The 15,909-nt window shown below is 39.4% G+C and overlaps 1 protein-coding gene across 1 annotated transcript in view; it reads right to left on the reverse strand.

The window, feature by feature from the left end:
* Positions 1–536: 536 nt before the first annotated feature.
* The window catches only part of LOC148186363 (uncharacterized), a 77,832-nt gene continuing 62,459 nt past the window's right edge, over positions 537–15,909 (reverse strand). The window contains exon 5 of the mRNA XM_088070085.1: positions 537–607. The gene's annotated coding sequence lies outside the window, so the exon portion shown is untranslated. The remainder of the gene's footprint in view (positions 608–15,909) is intronic.

Genomic DNA, 15,909 nt, shown 5'->3' on the forward strand with positions numbered 1-15,909 from the left:
TGAATAATAGTAGCCTAGCAATATAAGCAAACAAACTTGCATCCGTCATGAGATTTCAATTAAGATATAGCCAAATTCCAAACAAGCCTCGCCCACTTATTCACAGTGGGAGGAAGAAAGACAAAAACAAATATACTGAAATTCATCATGTGAGATTACTGCAATTCGTATCACTATGCAAGAGTATGTGATTGGTGTTCATGCAAGACTCAATGGCTCATAGTAGAAAATGGATTTTTTTAGTGACGCACAGGTCAGTTTTTTTTTTTTTTTTTTAAACCCACACCAATCCAGCCTGTTGAAAGCCTATCTGCCCCGAATGACCCGAAAACATGCTTTAATCAATGACCTGAACCCCAAACGCAAACCAGCAAACCCGTAAACCCGCACATGAAAGTTTCTGGTAAATAACCATCGTTTGTAACAAGCTAGCTTGCTGTTGGCTATACTTGCCAAATAAATTTCCATTAAACATCACTATATAAAACCTGAGTTTTCTCAAAAAAAGCACAAATATAGGAAGACAGCAGATACTCACCCATCTTTCAAGTGCGATATCCTAAGTGGTTTGTGTCCGCGAGTGCTCAGCTGATCGGAAGGCTGCGTGCTATGTGAGAGAAAGAGAGAGACAGATGGAGAAAGGGGAAGAGAAGGTGGAAGTTTGATTATTGCACAATGTTTCTGTAAGGTCTTAATAACTCAGGTTGCTGCTTTGTCACTTTATGACCCACCCACTGAAACACAGAGTTTTTTCTAGCAAGCTTATCCGAACCATGCAACCCGCAGGGCCACTCATCACAAGTATTCAATATTGTCAGGCCTTTTAAGGGGCAAAATATGTTTTTTTGATGGTAGGTAGTTTTTAGAGAAGACACCCCTAATACAGTGATCATTTAGTTACCTTTCCAGCTCAGTTTTTTTAATTTTCTCCTCAAGCTCGTGAAAATTATGTTGAACATTTGTTCTAGTTAGCTAATGAACTGCTCTCCACTTTAAATTAAAGAAGCTGTTTTACAGCTAACAAATGTACTGTTTTGATCACTGGCAATGCTCTGATTTTTACCCACAACAGGAGGCTGCTATCATGTAAAAAGGCTCTATCCTACATACCCACTGTACATGCTAAATGCCTAACACAGAACAGCACGCAGACAGAGTTTAGCATTCAGCAACCAAAAAGCTAGATATTTCTTTCAGGAGTTGGTGGAAACCAAAGCAGAGCTAACAGGAGAGTGAATTGTGAATTGTTCACCACAAAAATTGTTTATAGTTTAATTTATAATTTATAGTTGCTAACAAGTAAATGAGATTAGAACTTCATCACGCCGAACACGGCTTTACAGCCTTGTTGTGGTGGCAATGTAAAGTCATGGGAGTGTAGTGTAGTTTGTTTATAGCATAACATTAGCTTTTTACTTTTCCAAAACTCTTAACGGTGGTGTTCATTTGTGAAGATTATCTTGCTGAACAAAATGTGTAGGTTTGCCACAGAGCTGATTTTTTGCAATAATGCAAAATCCAATGGCAAAATCCCATAGGCTTTTTGGCGAGGGAACCACGACGGCCACAAAAAAAAATCATCACTGCACCACTCTATAAAGATATAAATTCATGAGTTGGAAAGAAGCTCCAAATGAATGCTAATGCTAATCCATGTCTACTCAATCTATATATTTGCTGCTGTGCGCTAACACATTCACCCTATGGGGATAAAAAACGAATGCTGTGTTTATAGGCTGTTGCACCACCTCCAACTGGTTTACGACAGAGGTCTGTGATAATCCATTAGTATTTCATATTAACTTTCTAAGGTTCCTCCCTACAATTATATAAAAGCATAGTTTAAGTAGCACATAATAATTTCTGGTCGCTTTTCTTGTGAAAATATGTCAAACTTTAACAATCTGTTGTTTTGCACATTAACATTGGACTGTGAGTGGACACCTGTTTTATTTTCAGTGGTTAGTGGTCAAAAAGGTTGATTATTCCTTTCACAAATGTCACTTCTCTTATATACTTACACTCCACCTCTCTTATATGCAATTAAAGCTAGTAATACATTCACACACTAAGCTTTCCCACACAGGTCCAGCCAGGAAGACAGCGCCGCCAGCAACAAGAAAACAGGATGTCTGTTTTATGTTTTACACCTTGCCACATCGGTAATTTCATGTGAGTTTTACTGAAAAACTGAATCATTAGTGGCCAAGTGCCATAAACACAAGCTTACTTGAGACCCATTTTTCATCATAAAAGGTCAACAATTATGATGTTGATCCCATGCTTTTTAAAAGAAGATTTGATAAACGATGTGCCATGTTTTTTGGGTTAATACTGGGCGTCACAATACTTCTGGAGACTTTCACGTTTGTTTTTGTTTTTTAACCATCATTGTCAAATGTCTCTCAAGCCTAAACCTCATCAGTCACTGATCACTTTCTTATTTATTCTCATCCAACAGTGTCCTCCAAGTTGGCTGAGTCTTGTTGTTGCAGCACACACTCATGCAAATCAAATGCCTGTAAAATCTCAAAATCAGTAAATTAGTGCATTTCAACATTTGTCTGTCATAAATTGATTTGATTTATCTTTTGGGGTTTTATGTTTTACTGTCATAATTACATCCTGTAATGGTTCATAAAACGATTCAGGCAGGAGAACATGTTTCACTGGCGTCCTGCCATCTTGGATTGAACCATCAGATTTGGGACCGGCTCTCCTGTCACTGGGTCACTCCTGATTGGTGGAGCCAACCGCAGGCTTGGCATTGCTATCTCATTATTTCTGAATGGCTGAGCCAACTATACGCTCAAGCCACAGCAGAGGAACAATTAAAGGTCTGCAAAGGCACAGAAGTAGAGGCGAAAATTTACTTTGGGCAGGACTTTACTGCTGCATGGAGCAAAGACTTGGTTGTAGCTACAATCTTGTGACCAAGAAAAATAATCTGCCTGTTCATAATTGTTGGTCCTTTACTATTTCCTTTCATGATTTTGCATGGTTTTGATAACAGGAAAACACAGATTAAAGTAGACTCAATAAAATGACATCATGGCGTAAACTGCACGGATGGATGCAAATGTTTTTTTTTCAATAATATGAAATTTAATAAGAAACTAGTCATGTGCTCCCTCAACTGTGTTTCAAGTAGCAATTACAGTTTACATCCATGTCTGTGAAAAACACGGATTCTTCACACACGTCTTCCCAAATCTGACAGCACAAAAGATCTATACCACACGTTCTTAAAGTCCAGACTCTCCAGACAGCAAGTCAATCTAGACGCACCCTACACCTCATATTAGGAATGCAATAATACGATGTAATTAAGAGTAAAAAAAAAATGTTTAAACCTATCTATAAATTGTTAGTTTTGTAGAATAAAGTCTATTTGGAGATCAATACAGCGCTCCTGGCCTGAGACTGAGCCTTAAACATAATCGTTTCCCTGTTTGGCATCGTTGTCATGGCAACGTTGACAGCTGGTGAGTGTATGACATTTAAGTCATTACGTTTAAGAGTTCATGGGTCGGTTAACAGGCGTCCATTTAAAATTAGCAAGTTAGCTAACGAGCAATCATGTTTTGTCCTTCGGACAAAAGAAAGCCATTTGGCGTCTTCTGTCAGTGTACATAACATCACCAATGAGGTGAGGATGTCATAATCCAAATGTGCAAATAAAAAGCTGACTGAGAAAACAGAGTTTTCAAAGACGAGTGAACAGAGAAATATGCGTTCACTTTGCCACTATCCAGCGGGAAGCCCATGTGTTTGATTTGCAGAGAGATGGTTGGAGTTGTGAAGAGTGAAAATATTAAACTCCACTATGACACAAAACACAGACATCTCAAACAGCAATGTCCTCAGAATACAGAGGTGAGGACAGCCAAAACTTTGACAGTTCAAATCTTCATATGAATCAACAAAAGCCATTTGTGAGATCAATGACACAGAAAGAGAGAGCTATGAAGCCTCTCTCTGAGTGGCCTGGGTGCTGGGCAAAAACAGAAAGTCCTCTCTGATGCAAAGGCAGTAAAGGAGTGTTTAAATTAGATAGTTTAGGCTATTCAGTTCTAAGTAAGTTAAATAAAAGTTATTTGCTTATCACCAATTGTTCTGGACCTTTGGCCTTGAACAGAAATTAGATTTGGACCTTTGAAAATTAAGTTTGAGAACCCCTGGTCTATACAATCAGTACAGTTTTAACATTAATGTCACCTATTCAGTATCTGACCAAATGTCCCCCAATATGTTCCTGGCTTATAACATTGAGTAATGGCCAGAAAAGTGTTTTTGCAGAACATTATGATGTCACAGTGAAGTTGGCCTTCGATATTTTGGATAGAAAATATCATAATTTTACCTTATTTACTTGTTCAGGTTGACTGTAGCACTGAATGTTAGACATTTTCAAAAAGTAAGTTGTTATATTAAAAGGTTGGTCTGAAAGCACTTCAGCACCACAAAGCTGAAATGACAGACTACACACTACAATTCAGCTCGTCATGTGAACTGGGCAAGAAATAAAAGTGGAAAAAAACAAAAGAAAACTTTTAGGAAAGGATTGGCTCTCCGTGTTTATGTGCCCTCTGACTCTGAAACTCAAGATCTCCAGAGATTCAAACACTGAATCTGCAAATCCCCCATGAGTCTTCACGGTGGTGTAAATTAGAGTTCAAAGTGAAAAAAAAAAACAAGCCAAAGGCACCATGGTTGCGTGGCTCTCATTAAATCCACACACACTCAAATCCACATGCACGCAGAGAATTTACATTTCCCCAAAGCTGAATCTGAATTTGAGTTTTTACATGTTTGTGATGCGGGGATATGTATGTGTGTATGTGTGTGTCCTGCTGACTGCTCAGGTTAATGAAGAGCCAGCGTCGGAGAGGAACCATAACGGGACCCTCAGAGTTGTAGAAGTCCCAGAAGAACAGTGCTGGCTGGGATTCAACACTCTTATAAAACACCACAGAGGCCTTATGGCTGAGCGAGCGGGAACACTGAGTCTGTGTTATGGTGCGTAGTAGTGGTACTCAAGCTGTTGGAAAGTGAGAAAAAATAAATTCTCCCATATGAACTTCTTATTAGTAATATTGTAAAAATCATTAATGCTGTAGAGAGAGAGAGATACTTTTTCTATGTAAAATTACAAATGCCCTTTTAATTAAATCTGCAGGAGCAGCAACAGAGGAGTCTGACAGAGGATGTTTTTGCTACATTTTTCAAAAAAATCAAATTAAAATTGAAGTTATTAATAGTTTTTATGTTTAAATTACTATGCCTAAAGTGAATAGGGCTGCTTGTACAAACAAATTAATGCAGAATTATTTTGCAACTCTGCTGTTGTCATGTATGAAGCGTTTAAGCGCTTGTGGCTGGTTTAAATCCTTTTCTACTGGAGTCCCCTTGTCAGAGGTTGCATATTCATGAGCAACTTGTAGTCAGCAAAGCTACTGGAAGAAAATGTTGGCATTGTATGTTTCTACAAACCACAGATACATTACATTTGTACAAGAATGTAAAAGAATCACATCAAAGTTTTCAAAGTGACATAAAGTAAACTGACTTGTCATCAGGAGGAGGAGAGGACAGTGGAGGGAACCAGGCCAGACCAAAGCTGCCGAGCTGCAGACCACTATTCAAGACCAACAACACCAGTTGTTTACTGGGACCAGTGACTTGTTTTCCAGTGGCTTTTTTGCAACTGAATGCGAATGTTATTTAGTAACCAACTGAAGCTTTTTCGGTAGCTTTAGTGCTGACAAACATGGATGTTTTTTAGTGACCTGGATATGTGGGAGTTTTTTTAGCCACCCATCACTGCTTTTCGAGCAAACCTCCAAATGTAGGTGTTTTAAAGTGACTAGCTGCCACCTTTCCAGCAGCTTTTGTACTGCTTATGATAAATGTTTTTTAGCAATCCATAGCTGCTTTACCAGCTGCTTTTGTGCAGCTAAACCTGGGTGTTTTATAGTGATCAGCTGACACTTTTCAGCAGATTTTGTGCTGCAAAACTTGGGTGTTTTTTCACAGCCCATCAGCGCTTTTTCAGCCGCTTTGTGCAGCTGAGGTGTTTTTTTTTTTTTTTAAGCAACCTGTCACGGCTTTCCAGTAGCTTTTGTGCCACCAAACATGGGTATTTGAAGCCATAAAACAATGTTTTCTTAAACATAACCAAGTGGATTTTGTACTTAAGCATAACCACATGTTAACCACAGTGCTGTTGGTTTCAATGTACCAGCTACATAGTAAAGTACAAATGTATTGTAACCATGATTTACAGAAACGTACAATGACATTTTTTTTTTCTGGCAGTTGGGTTTGTGTAGCTGCCAGTTCAACCAAAGATTTTTAATGTGGATACCCTTTAGGGGCCTGGTGGAATAACTTATTCAGTAATTTACAATAAAAAAAGTTACAGTGAGAAAATTATAATAGAATAAAGAAAGTTCTGTGAAGAAGAAATTCATATAAGTATTTTTTCATTCTGCTTATCATCTCACCAGCCCTAAGATTCATCTTACTGCCCCTTACTGCCAGTATTTAGTATTAATATATATGTATTTTTTATTGTCATGACCCTTGTTTTCAGAGCAAAGGCTATCATGTGCTATCTAACACCTATCTGCCCAGCACCTAAAACCGAACAAAAACAAAAACCGAAGTCAGTGGCTTGCTGGTAAAGGACATCAAACATTTAACTTCAGTCAACAAAAAAGCTAGAAACAAAGCTAAAAACAGAGTGGATAGAGTCCAGAAACACAAGTCAAAATGAGTGCTAAAGTTGCTCCGTGTGGGCTGGATGTGTTTGAAGGCAACTGTTTGCTAGCACTTTGTTACCATAGCAACATTATGAGGGCGATAATGAATCAATGTTGTCTTTATAGATCGTTCCGCTGCCTCTAAGTGGCAAAAACATGGAATACTGCAGCTTAAAAGTCGACCTTTGGTGCAACCAAACTCTAAAAGAAGAACTACACCGAGGTCAAGTAGATAGTATCTTATGAAGAGTGCTGCAGCAGAATATCAAATAAGATGAGCTGGTAAAGTTTTGGAAGCATTTCCTACATTGCTGATACTGCAGTTTCCAAGACAAAATCTTGGATTTATCAAAACAGAAAGCTGAAGAACAAATGAGCTGCGTCTGACAAATCGATTATCCTTTCCTGAAGCCTTGCATGTGAACGGACTGTGGTGCCTATAAGCAGTTCATATACACCGTCAGTCTGGCTCAGAGGTCTCCAGAGAATAGTTATCTTTTTATAAGAACATGTTTAAGTGCTTTGGTCTGGCTGAGTATGAGCTCATCCAGCAGATCTGAGTGTTTGGGAAGAGATGGCCCGGACACAAAGTGAAAGTGCTTAGCATGAGTAACTGAGAAGCTCTGACAGCACTGATGTATGTGTGTGGCCCTGCGTTCATACTGTAAGAAACACATCATTGGAGGAAGGTTCATTTCCTACAGAAGCCGAACATCCAGGGAAGCTTGCCAACAAGTTTATTGGACTGAAAATGGTTTAAAACTGTTTTATGAAATGGTGAACCATAATCACAGGAAAAAAAAGGGTTTCAGACATGCTGAGAAACTACTCAAGACACACTCAAGACAATATTTTGTACAGATATTCATGGTGCCCAGAGGATACATGGACACACTTCATTTAGCACCATCATCATTTTATAATTTTACTTTGGTTCATGACTAATATATATGCAAAACGTATGACATTCCCATCAGCTTGAGTTGACATCAGCCTGTCCTTTAAATACAGAACTTTGCACAGAGGCCCAACCAAACCTCGCAGAAAGTTGCTCAGCCTTGCAGCCAACTTTTGACAGTGGCCACTTGCGATATTACAGAAAAAAAAAAAAAAAACCCCCTGAGACCCAAAAAGCATTTTTCCCATAAATCACCACTGTAAAAGACACATCTGTGAGACTGCTGACAGGACACTTCAAACTGCAAATAAGGTCAATTACAACTCTTTCTATTATGAATTTTTGATCCTTGGTGTTTTTATGTTTGTAAAACTTTTGTCAAGCCGAGAAAAGTGATTTAACAATCTGCAACGTTATCATAATGTAAAGTATAAGCTAAGCATAAGCTCACAGGTGGGGCCAGTGATAAAAACATGACCACAATAAAACTGGAAGCTAGAGACTTTTTTGGTGTATGGCAACTCCACTAGAATGAACAGGCGCTATCATGACAACCAGTATCTAGTTATTATTATAAATCTATATGCTCTAGTTGTCATATTATGATGCTCAAGGCATTCTTCTGGTATCAGTTTTGGATGCTCAGAAATGCTGTGTAAATTTATGCTAATTTTATGCACTGTGTCTTTTTAAAATAAACATGTTTTTACAGGAAATGTACAATAAATGCAAAGCCTTTTTAAAATATTCTCAGAACAAATGTAAAAAGACTATTTCCTTAAGTATAGGCAACAGATGTACATGGTAAGGTTTAGAAAAAAATCTAATGGTTTGGAATAAAATTAGAACAATACTTACAAATGTCATGTGGCGTAGGTCACTAGCATAGTATACTTCATATACTAAAAACTGCGTTGTTAATAAAATAACCAGGTTGACTTTTGATTTCAAAAGTGACACAAACAGCAGTCTCCCAGGTAAAAGTGCAGATTTTGTCTGACCTGCCCACTTTATGAAGACTTTATAGCGGTTGCTTGGAGCTTTAAAAAACACTGCTGCCCAGTGTGTCTCATACTGCAGCTAAAGGGTGCTTTGGTGTGTCAGAATCTGAAGCCAACATGTTTCCATGGGGTGTTTTATCAACCTAAGTTTATTTTGAAAAAGAGTGTATGAATCTAACATGCAGAAACTGTACATGTATTTTGTTTTTTAAAGCACACAATGCATTTCGGCCGCTGGCATGGCTGTAGACTTATTAATGGGTCACTATACACAAATATATCAAACGGTGTTTTAAGAAATTAAATAGAAATTACACAAAACATGCTCTGCAGTGGATTTTGACATCACAATAACAGTGGGATTAGTATTTTTGATATATCCTTGTGTCCCAGGAGTTTCATCCCGAAGGATGATTCTGCACTTAACGTTCATTGAATGCAGGAAGCAGTATGCCCTATTTACAGTTTATCTAGGCTTTAAGAAAACTCTAAAGGTCAGTTGTTTGCATATTTTCAGCGATCCCATTTCAGGAAGTTACATGTAACAAATTGCTTGAAAACATCATGCTATATTATGTTTCTTCACCCGTATGTAGCAATAATGCAGGATGGATGCATGATTAATGCATGAACTGTGGCAGTTAAAATGGTTTACATTGTGCAAAATGATTGTGCAATGTAGAGACAGATATATGTCCCTGGCAAGCCCGCTGCTTCCTCTTAATGCCAAGACCTTACAAGCACATAAAACAAAAGCTTCCATACTTGGCCTCAGCGCGGTGGGTCAGCAGGGGAATATTGCAGGGAGCAGCGGGGCTTCTGAAATTATTTCCTTGGGAATAGACAGGAGGTGAAATGGAAAGAGGATTGGGGAGGAAGCGTAGTTATTTAGTGAGGGGTGAATGTGAAAGTGAGCGCAATGAAACACATCAGTGTGGACACAGCGGGGGGGCTCAGCGGCTGGGCAAAGTCGGAAGACATGTTGGACATGAAGGGGTATAGATGAATCAGCACACTGCTTTTCTGTGTATGTGTGTAATTTTAAAACTGGCAAATACATAATAGTTATAATAGTTGACATTATCTCATTGTTAGCAGCATGCTTCTTCGAGAATTGTACATTTTTTGTATGTACATCGCAGATTTTTTTAAGCAATTCTATAATATCAAAATACTTTTCTGACAAGACATTTGTACGAAATTTTGTCATAATTAGTGTACAGATTTTCATGTTATGGCCAAAATCTTGCTTGTGAGGTCAGAGTGACCTTTGACCACCAATTCTAATCACTTCATTCTAGAGTCCAAATGGACGTTTGAGCCACATTTGAAGAAATTCCCTCAAGGTGTTCTTGAGATATTGTGTTCTCGAGGATGAGGTGGACACAGAGTCAGAGTGACCTTTGACCACCAAAATCTAATCAGTACATTGTTGAGTCCAAGTGGACCATTTAGCTGAATTTGAAGAAATTAACTTAAAGCTTTCTTGAGGTGTCACATTCACAAGAATGAGACAGAAGCAAGGTCACAGTGACCATGACCACTGACCACCAAATTCTAACCAGTTCATCTGTGGCTCAAAGAGGAGGTTTGTGCCAAATTTGAAGAAATCCCCTTAAAGTGCTCTTGACATTTTGCATTCATAAGAATGGGACGGACAACCCATAAACATAAAGCCTGTAGCCACAGCTATAGCCACACGGCCACGTAATTAAAGTTACAATATTGAATTTTGAGGGAGTTTAATGCAGCATTATAGCTAATATTAGCCTTTAATCACAGCCAACATGCATTCAGATAACCAAGCTTCTAAAATGAACTAAAATTCCAGCAGTTTTCTTGCCAAATCTGACCTTCTAATAGTGTACTATACCAATATTCATACCCACTATAGTAAAAAGTGTGTTTACGCTTGTAGATTTATGTGTGTAATTTGTGCCCATACAGAAAGAGTTGAGTCCTGAGCCTAGTCTCCTCGGACTATTGGAGATACTGTCAGCTACATCACACTCAGGCGATACATCAACCTCTGGAGAGACAGAGAAGCGGAAGTGAGTTTGCAAGAGAGACTCAAATCAGAAGTAATAAATACTACTGCAGATATTTGCATGACACAGAACCTGTGGACTTTGAAAAGAAAGAAGACAAAAGCTGTGCAGGAGTGAAGTAAACCAAAAGCGGAAAATATGTATTTATTCAGATGCACACTTGTGAGCACACACTCATGTTTATGCAGACAACCAGTTTCTTTCCAACAGATGCAGCACTTATAGAAGTTCTGCAGTATGTAGGCTGAATTATTTGTTTTGCATGTGTACTGTCTCAGCATTATAGATAATGGATGGAAGTCAATGGTTTTTATGCTTCCATGCCAGTGACAGATCTGGCCGAAGGTATTATGTTTTCACTTAGTCCAACCATGCGTCTGTCCCATTCTTATGAGCGTGATATCTCAAGAACATCTTGAGTGAATTACTTCAAATTTGGCACTAATCTTCACTTGGACGTAGCCATGATCTGCTTAGATTTTGGTGTTCAAAGGTCAAGGTCACTGTGACTTTGTGTCTGTCTCACTCTTGCGAATGTAATATCTCAAGAAAATATTAATTTCTTTAATTTTGGCACAAACAACCACTTGGACTCAACGCTGAAGTGATTAGATTTGACTGGCCAAATTTCATGATCACTACATCCTTGCATTCATCTCATTCTCGCAATATGTGTGATGCACCCATGTTTTCACAGACATGGATGTAAACTGTAACTGCAGTGTGACTGGTGCACAGAGGCATATACCCACAAGGCTGTAATTCTGGTTTTTACCACATACTTTTGTTTCCTGCAACAATAATTTTAATCTACTATATTCAAATAAGAGGCAGGACAAATGCATCCCTGTTCCTTCCATGTTAGCTACCACTGTATGCTCACACAAGCTCAAACAGCAAACCCTTTTTTTGTCCATCCACAACTGGAACTAGGTTCCTTAAAAGGCCAGGCAAAAGAAAAAAGGAGATTTCAAATTTACCCTTGGGGTTAAGATTGCAGATACACAAACCTGATAAGTCCAAAACCACACACAAACACCAAAACACTACAACTTTAAGAGATCAGCCACTTTAACTTCAGCGACAGTCACACACCAACGAGCCTATTTGGGCTCATTTGTCACCATAGTGGTTCCCCAAAGGTCTCCACATTGTTCTCAGACGTGTTGGGGCCACGTAAAGTTTGAATTAGACCAGGCGCCCGACTGAAACCACTGGGGTAAAATTAGGCATAAGGGCCGGCTTTCTCTCACAGCCTCTTTTAGGGGATTAGATGACGTTTAAAGTTATTGGAGGACTGATATGCATGATTAAAAGGGCTGATTATTGTGCAAAATGGAGGTGTATTTTATTGGCCTCACCTAAAGGCTCTGGGCTGGGGTCTGGGGGAAGGGTGGTCATAAGGGTTTAGGGCACTTTAAGAGGCTCACTAAGAGTCCAGGGTGAGATTATAATGCCTTATTTAACACTCGATCTGTGGATAGCAGGCGCTGAACTGTTAGTGAACCTTCGTAGCCAGCATTAGAACAATGTGTGTGAGTGGTGGCTGGCCATTTAGTTGCTTTTTGTAGTTCCAGTGCAGTGTTTTCTTAGAGTAACCTCCAGGGCAGTAAAGGGGGGGTGGGGCTTTTAAAGTTAAGTCAGCCTATAGGTATCAAATGACACCCACGGGTGTCCAAATTAAATAAGGACACTTCCAGACTGTGAACCAGACTCTATCAAGGTCAGCAGGGATTCCTCTGCAAAGATTACAGACTGTTTTCTTCCTTTTTGTTCGACTTCCCAAATTTTCACGTCGGTTTGATTAAAAGCAGCGTCACAAACTGAAACCAGCCACAGGGAGGTTAAAGTTGCTCTGTGTTGCTGCTCGCCATCAAAAACATCTGCGAAAGAAAAATACAGGAGCAGCAAAACAAGTCTTGTTGGTGGCCCTCAATAAAAAAAACAGGCTAGGAAAACACTTCTGTTTACTAATTGGACCAGTAGCCGTGGTAACAGAGTGACATCATGTCACCATTAACAGGTGCCTCATCCGGTTCATGGGAAAGTTTTAATTAAAGCTTCCCCCCTGTCGAACGTCCGTACCAGCGCAGGCCGGCGATTAGTTGCTAGTTAAGATCTGTTGTCAATGTTTACGAGGTGGCAGGGGGACGGGAGGCAGGCCTGTTGTTACTCTGAGGGGTCAAAGTCAGAGGTCAAGGAGAGGGAAAGCGAGGGTCTGACCAGAGGAGAGCACAATAAACTAGAGGAAATGATGCTGATCATTGTAACTGCTGTGACTGTTTTTTACCTCTGCCACAAAGGTCATGTTTTCAGACCTAACTATTTATTTATTATTGAGATATCTGGGGCACTACTTGATCGATTTCAACGAAGTATGGAGAAAAGTTAGCTTATGAGCCAGGAAGTGCAGGTAAGTTTTTGGTTTTAAGTCAATTTGCAACTTGCAATGATCTGTTGGTTTGGCAACCTTCCTTCTTAATTCTTCTACTATTCTCAAGTATCCTCTTAAAACAACTGCCACCATCATCATATTATCATTAATTCAGGTGCAGATGAATATCACCAAAAAGGGTTATTGCAAGTACTGGAACACAATAAAATGAACTTTTTCCTATTTTAGTCTGTAACTCCAGTTTAACTTAATTTTTTTTATTCAAACAGCTTTGTGTTCTTTTATCCACAAGTACTGCTATAAGTCAGTATCTTGCCATTATATATCACACAAGCTTATTCAACAGTTGCATTCAGGACAGACTCGGGGGAAATGCACAAATGGTGATTTTTGCCACACAGCCTTCGCTTTACATGATATAAAACATCACAGATGTTGCTGTGGATTGCAAATCTCTCTCCTATTTTTATCTCTCTCACCCTCAGGCTCTTTCCTCCCAATGTTTACAGCGCTGCTCCAACTTTGTTAAATTTAAGAATATTTGGAGTCCTGTTTGTTTCCCTCACAGGGAGGCTGTGGCCGAGTATCAAAACAAGCAAATACACAAGTATCTCACACTCCCTGCCAGGACAGATGTGTGTATGTCCTGTGTGAGGGTATGGAAGTGAGAGGTGATGGCAGGATTCCACAACAACATAAAAAGATGGAGCGCCACAAGACAGGGAGGACGGCTCGAGTTAGGATCTATCCTTCTCTCTAAGAGGAGGTCCTATGTATCAGGGGGAGAGCCACATTTCTCAGAGCCGACCCCTGGCTCAGTGCTCTGTTTTAGGGGCTGCTGGAGACTCTGTCAGACCTCCTGCCAGGCCAACTCGCAACAAACCAGTCAGCAGATGAAAAAAGGGGGATCCTGTGACTAATAAAGAATACACAGATGAATAATATGTCACCACTTACTGTGTGTGTCTGACTTATCTCTGTTGCATCAGTATTATTCATGTTGTATTTGTTTGCAGTTTAAAATCTTAGCTACAAGAACATTTCTTGGATTTGCTTCTTAGGGAGGAATAATCTCTTTGGTTGAGTCCTTTGGCATCGCCTACAGATATAACTCATCCGATGAAACCATTTATGCCTCTAGAATTACTCTGGTTTTAAGTGCAGCCACATTTTCACTTTCTCTGCTCTGTCTCTTCTTGACTTCAAGTGACGGTTCGCTAACCTTCCTTCCCTTGTATACCGGTTGTTACGCCTGCCAGTCTTGCATGGCACAGTCATTTACAAAAATAACAGTGGCAAATTTACCACTCATTATTTTTAACAATTTTTTTGAAGCAATGGGGCCCTTAACTTCAACTTTTGTAGACAAAAGTTGTTGTACATATTTTTACAGGTGATTGATTTCGCTTGCTGAGAAGGGCTGTTGTTTACAGATTTGCTGTAGTTAGCTACCTATATATAACTATACTTTATACACAGAAAACATAAATCTACATTTGAAAGTGACACGCTACACACCTTTCAGCGTCTCTATGTGGCACAAAAAATGAAACATATTATAACATTTGGGCAACCTAACCACTGGACACTTTAGCTTCTATCTGAGACACTAAAGGGTCTTGATCTGATGATCAAGATCAGATTGGGACATCTCTAGGGGGTTTTTCTCCAGGTTTACATGCTAATTTTAGTGGAAAAGGGGTATAACAGTTTCCTAAAACTGTGATTTAAAGCATCTAGAGTGTGTCTACACAATAAACAGGTCAGTCTTGAAAGGAGCTTTTAATAAAGATAGCTAATGCTAAGGTATTTCAAGGCGCTGGAAGTAATGCTAGCCATTTATGTACATTACTATCGATGTGTGTTGTGTTATTGTTTCTGTTATTGTTTCTGTGCATCTCTTTCCATCTCTTCCTCACTCTGTTTCTCTTTTTCTCTCTCCTTTACATCATGTTGTCATCTACTGTAATTTACTTGTTTTTATGCGCCTATTGCGTGTCTGTCCATCCTCAATCGATCTTCCTGAGGTTTCTACCATTTTTTTCGCGGTTATAGGTTTTTTTGGGGGGAGTTTTTCCTTAGTGGATGTGAAGGTCTAAGGACAGAGGGATATTGTATGCTGTAAAGCCCTCGGAGGCAAATTGTGATTTGTAATAATGGGTTTTATAATTGAAATTGAATTGAATTTACTTGGCCTTGCAAGCTTGTATAACTGGCTTAAACTACAGCAGATTAAAGCATTCAATTATGAATTTCATACACTTATTCTTGTTCCCTTAGAAAGATGATAAAAAAAGGAAAAGGTCCCTCAAACCCTGTGGCAAATTAGGCATGCAAACATTCACATAAATATGCTACTGATAGACTGAAGCAGCTGAAGGTTTGGTGTCTTGCTCAAGGACACTACAACAGGCTGCTTTACAGTGGGGTTGAAAGCTGTCATGAAAGGCTCTGCGCCATGCAAAATCAGCAAAACGTAATATGCCAAAGGGCTTTTAGGAGCCTCAGTGAGCAGCACACCAGTTTAAACCATCTATAGAGAATGGAGCATCCACTGGGATCCATTTGGCTACATTTCTGGCCACATTGAGGCCGAGCAGAGAACATATTTTCTCTGTAATTTCTTCTCTCTCTGTCTGCCTGTCTTTCACTCTGCATCTCGGTTTACCTTTTGCGCTCCTCGCTGCAGTCTAGACACAGAGAGGAACAGAGGAGGAAGAGATGCCGATGCCAAGTCATGTGCTGTCGAGGGTGTAGGTGACACACACACATGCACAGGAACGCACACATGCTCAGCTGGTGG

This window comes from Plectropomus leopardus, chromosome 19, assembly GCF_026936395.1.
Source record: "Plectropomus leopardus strain MGB_pleo_1.0 chromosome 19, ASM2693639v1, whole genome shotgun sequence".
Lineage (NCBI taxonomy): Eukaryota > Metazoa > Chordata > Actinopteri > Perciformes > Serranidae > Plectropomus > Plectropomus leopardus.